At 44.7% G+C, this 5,241-nt stretch overlaps 1 protein-coding gene across 2 annotated transcripts in view; it reads right to left on the bottom strand.

The window, feature by feature from the left end:
* Window positions 1-771, bottom strand: part of L3MBTL3 (L3MBTL histone methyl-lysine binding protein 3) — a 134,555-nt gene extending 133,784 nt beyond the window's left edge. For both annotated transcript variants that reach the window (XM_032158933.2, XM_032158953.2), the window contains exon 1: window positions 640-771. The gene's annotated coding sequence lies outside the window, so the exon portion shown is untranslated. The remainder of the gene's footprint in view (window positions 1-639) is intronic.
* Between the last annotated feature and the right edge of the window lie 4,470 nt (window positions 772-5,241).

Below are 5,241 nucleotides of genomic sequence, written 5' to 3'. Positions count from 1 at the left end.
CCCCCGCCTCGGCGGCCGCGCTCGTCGCCCAGGCTGCGGCTCCGCGGCGCCCACCCGGACACGCACCCCGGCGGAGCCCGGCGCCGCCGCGCTCCCCCACTCCGCGCCCGGTGTCACGAAAGCGACCAAAGTGACAAGCTCGGGGGGCGCGGGGGAGGGGGCCACACGCATCCCGCCGCCTGCGCGCCAGCCTGAGCCCGACGCGGCCGCCTCGCCCCGGCTCCCTTCCGCACGGCCCCCCACACCCTTCCCCGTGTGCGCGCAAAGAAAAAAATACAAGTCTCTCCTCCCCCCATTTTTTCCTTTCTCTTTTCTCTCTCTTTTGTTCCTCTTTCACACTCGCACTCACTACTTCAGAGTGAGATGCCCAGAGACTCCCCCTCCAGCCGTTTCCGAGTCACTTGCCCACTTTTTTCCCCGGGATTAAGTTTTCTCCTCTTTCCCAGAGGCGCAGAGAAGTGGGGGAGAAACCCCTTCTGTCCCTCCCCTCCCCTGATCTGTTTCACAAGACGAGGGTGCGCTTCCTTCCCTCTATAGGGCTCTTAACTTTCATCCTCACCCAGAAAAATAAATGAATGGCTTTTGCACGGACAAATCTTCAGATTAATTAGAGATTAGATCCGATCAACCGCTTCTTACCCCCAAATTTTCTCTTTTTTTTTTCTCCGTCTCACGAGTAGTCCTGACAAATGGTCCAGGGCTGCGGGCGCAGTGCGCATGTGCGCGTAGAGTCAGGGCTGGGGAGAGGGGAAACTGCGCTGGTGCCGGTGCCGCCGCCGCCGCCGCCGCCGCCGCCGCTGCCGGGGAGGCTCGCTCTGGCTTCCCTGTTACTGCTGCTGCGCCTTCGCCGCTGGAAAGCAGCAATAAAGCCGGGTGGCAAATGCAGCTGCCCGCAGATCCTGTTTCAGGTGCATCTTTTCAATAGCCCGGTCACCGCCTCAGAGCTGGTTCAAGAACAGTCCAAACAAATAGGAAACACTGCTAAGGTTCCAGATTTCTTTGTCTGTTTTTCACTTTACTTTTTTTAAAGGCAATTCTCAGAGCAGCGAATCCACCATGTGCTGTGAAATGTACGCATTCAGCCATTAAAGAGTGGGCCTTAGTCTTGCACAAACACTACCCAAAGGCTAAATACATGCTACAGGTCATGAAAAGTAACAAAGTTGTAAGCTTTGGGAGAGTACAGTCTCCCTCTCTTTGATGGCTGGAACAATGCATAATAAAGTGTGCATATAAAACTTGTGCCTTCTCTCCGCTTCCTAAGTGCGGATCTTTATTGACAGCTCCAACATGTTAGGCCTCTTGTCGAGTGATAGGCTGAGATTCCTACAGTAACTTAGAACACTGTGAAAGTCCCTTGGCAATAAGCAGGACCAGGACTACCCTCTTAAGGTATTCAGTCAAGATGGCTGAGCGGTCCTAAATGGCAAAACCTGTCTTTGTTAAAGCGTCAAAAAAAGATCAAGAGAGTATTACATTTCAGTATTGACAGCTTTCGGCGCACTGACTGCAGGCCGCCGTTTGGACAGCTTCACCGGTCTTCTTTTCCACTAAATAGGAGTACTTACAAAATAATTCGAGTAATTAAAGTTCTGATAAACATTTTGATGTCAATAGCAGAGTTTGCTGTGTGAAAAAAAAAAAGTAGCATGTGTGATTTTAGGAATGAGGGAAGCATGTCTTAGATTTTGCAGGGATGGGGAGGTAAGGGGAAGTCCCCATCCCCAGAGTAGACTATTTATTTTGCATCTAATAAAGGGTAAAGGAGGCCCTTTTCTGAAACTGCTGCCTGAGGCCTAGAATTTAAATATATCACAGATGGAAGTTCTATATTAAAAATCCTTCTCCAGTGTAGGGAATATTATTCTTGATTGAAATTTTTCACTTAAGGAATGTTTCTTGAACCAGTTTCAGAAAATAAACTCTTAAATTCTTTCCTTAGGACCATGAAATTACCCTATAGAAGCAGACCACCTGATATATCTAATGTTGGTATAGTGACCAAATTCTCCAAACCAAAAATCAGGACATATGCCTTAACATGTACTCCAGAACAAAGGGACAAATCCTGTGAAGCTGAAATGAACTTATAAAATGCTTCATACGTTGAACAGCCGTTGGTTGAGGGGTGTGAGGTAGAGAAGGCTGGGTAGTGAGAGCTATAGATGATCTCAAACCACCAGTTCACTATTGATTTCACCCAGCACATTCAACCCTTCTCAGAGCTGTTGCCAAACAGCTTAATTAACTGATCTGAATTTCAGCTTCTCTCCTTTTCTCTCTAGCCCTTGAATAATAAGCAGTGAAATGGCCAAAGGCAAACTACAGGAGGAGAAGGAAAGAAAGGGCATGAGCTATGTACAAAACTAAGACCTTGCCCCCAAAGAAACTAAATTAATTTTAGATTCCTCTTTCTGAAAAATCCATTTTAGATTCCTTCTCTCAAGATAATTTCTAGATGATATTTCTGTTGTACATATGTTTTCAGAGATACCGGTTCAACAGTCTATAAATGTGTATTAATGGCCTATCTGTGCTAAGTGCTCTGCAAGGTGCTGGGGATAAACAGGTGACCAAAACTAGGCCCCAGCTACCAGGAATTCAGCCTGGTGGAGAGACAGTGTAGTAAATTGGGCATATGTTACAGTAATGTTATATGGAAAATGTTATAGCAGGTATGTAGAGCAAACACAGTTGAGCACCACTGGCAGTAAGGAAAGGCTTTCTAGTAGAAGTGATGGCTAAGCTGATTCTTGAAAGACAAACATCCAGGGTACATGATGCCATCCTTCTTCCCAGAAGGTGTCTGGGAACGTGAACCAATCAGAGAAGTCCTGAGTAAAGGTCCGAGTGTTTCAAGAGGAAGGCTTGCCTAGAAAGTACTGACAGAGGTTCACTAACAGAAATAAGGATGACTTGAGGCTCTCTATGATACACTCTTTCTCCTCCGGAGATCATTATTAAAACCTCATCTCAATTTTTCTCAAGATGTCGTTCAGGATAGTAAAGATTTTGAAAGTACTCACTTGTAGGAATAATGACTTTAAAGGCTGCTGCCAAAGTTTTCTACAAAGAATCCTTTGGTGCCACTATCCAAAACAGAGGCAAAATACATTATTAGAAGCTAGATAACATGATTTTATTCTTCGAGTAAATGTGTACTATTTACCAGACCTTTCTCCATCTGTTCACTAAATGGTAATATACTAGCAGAGGCTTCTTTGCCATCCCTTCCACCTTCCACCATTCACTCACTTGTTAATGATTCATGATGAATGCCTTCTTTCCGGCATCACTTAATCTCATCATCCTCTACCACTCTCCCACGTTCCCATCCCACCCTCCTCCACCCTGCCACATGTAAATACCAAATCCATGCTTCAGGTTCAGGTCTATAACTTCCCTGACATCCCACACTCAGCTATGAGCTCACTCCTTTATTTTTCTTTATATTTATTTGATTATACCCAAACTTGTCCACCACAAAATGATTTCAGGTTACTAAATTCCCAAATATTCTGAAGCTAAAGTCATTTTACATAGAAAATGTTTTAAACAAATCACTGTACTCACTCTTCAGAGAATTTTTGAAGCCTCTCATCACCCCATCCCCCACCCTCCTGGATGTCATTTAAAACTTCTCACTGTACTCCATCCTGGAATGTTGATGCTGCATGCACTTCATTTTAGAAACCTTAGCTCCCGCCGGACGTGGTGGCTCACGCCTGTAATCCCAGCGCTTCAGGAGGCCTAGGTAGGTGGATCATCGGAGGTCAGGAGCTCAAGAGCAGCTCAGCCAACATGGTGAAACCCCGTCTCTACTAAAGATACAAAATTATCTGGGCATGGTGGTGCATGCCTACAATCCCAGCTACTTGGGAGGCTGTGGCAGGAGAATCACTTGAACCCAGGAGGCAGAGGTTGCAGTAAGCCGAGATTGCACCATTGCACTCCAGCCTGGGCAACAAGAGCGAAACTCTGTCTCAAAACAAACAAACAAACAAACAAACAAAAACGCTTAGCACCCTTTTCCTAACACTATGCTTGTCCTGCATTGATAAGACGGGCCCCTCATGTCCTGGAAAAATTCAAGGATTACGTTTTCCATGAGCCAGGCCATCACAAATTGAAAGTGCTCAGGAGTGAAGTCCAAGAGACTGGTGTTCTAATCCAGTTCTGCAACCACCACTGGGAACCATTAGGCATGTCACCTCACGTTTTAGGAGCTTCAATTCTCTCCCTACTTAGATAAAGTAAACAGAGTAATTGATTTTTTCCCTTTTTTTCTCCTTTTAATTGGCCCTGCTTCCTGGAGTTTTTGTTGTTGTGTTTTGGAGACAGTGGCTCGCTCTGTCACCTGGGCTGGAGTTTAGTGGCGCAATCACAGCTCACTGCAGCCTCAACCTCCCAGGCTCAAATGATCTTCCCACCTTAGCCTCCCAAGTAGCTAGGACTACAGGTACATGCCACCATGCCTGGCTGATGTTTTTTATGTTTTGTAGAGATGGAGATCTCGTTATGTTGCCCTGGTGGTTTCAAACTCCTGAGCTCAAGTGATCCTCCTGCCTCGGCCTCCCAAAGTGCTGGAATTACAGGAATGAGCCACTGCTCTCAGTCTGATTTCTGAAGTCTCCTTGAAAGCCATGTATCTCCCCACCCCTTCTCACATAACAGCAATACAATCATATTTTAGTACAAATAATATGGAACCAAGAAAGGGATTTTTAAGTACAGAGTAAAGGCTCATCCGTTAGGTATCATAATGTTATCAATGAATAGCTCATTCAGCTTGGCTTAAGCCTGGTACTAATGAGATGAAGGTCATGGGTTTCATTCCCTAATGGCTAGTTAATTTTGATCTGTTTCATAGCCACAGACTGCTTTCCTAACCCCGGTCCCCCATGTTACAATGTGTGCTATTGGTCACAAGTCTTAAGGTAAAATTGAATCTTTCTATAGAAATTTTCTAAAAGAACAATTCTTGAAATCATCCTTTTAATGTATTATCTTACTGTTACATATGAGTCAAGTTATTGATTTTTTTAGCCTATATAATTGTGTGCTCTGTGTTTTTCGAACTATAAAAATGATGTTAACATTGATTTGGCCAAAATTCTTATCATTGATATTTGTAAGAGCTGAGTTTGGTCTTCCTGTTAATGTTCTAGATAACACTGAAATGTTCTTATAGGTCTTTTCATTTGAATACCAATCTCTTGCTTGTGATACATCTGTATCCAA

Source organism: Hylobates moloch, unplaced genomic scaffold, assembly GCF_009828535.3.
Source record: "Hylobates moloch isolate HMO894 unplaced genomic scaffold, HMol_V3 SCAFFOLD_2, whole genome shotgun sequence".
Taxonomy (NCBI): Eukaryota; Metazoa; Chordata; class Mammalia; order Primates; family Hylobatidae; genus Hylobates; species Hylobates moloch.
The sequence above is the reverse complement of the archived record's forward strand: the minus strand, read 5'-3'. Positions and strand labels throughout refer to the sequence as shown.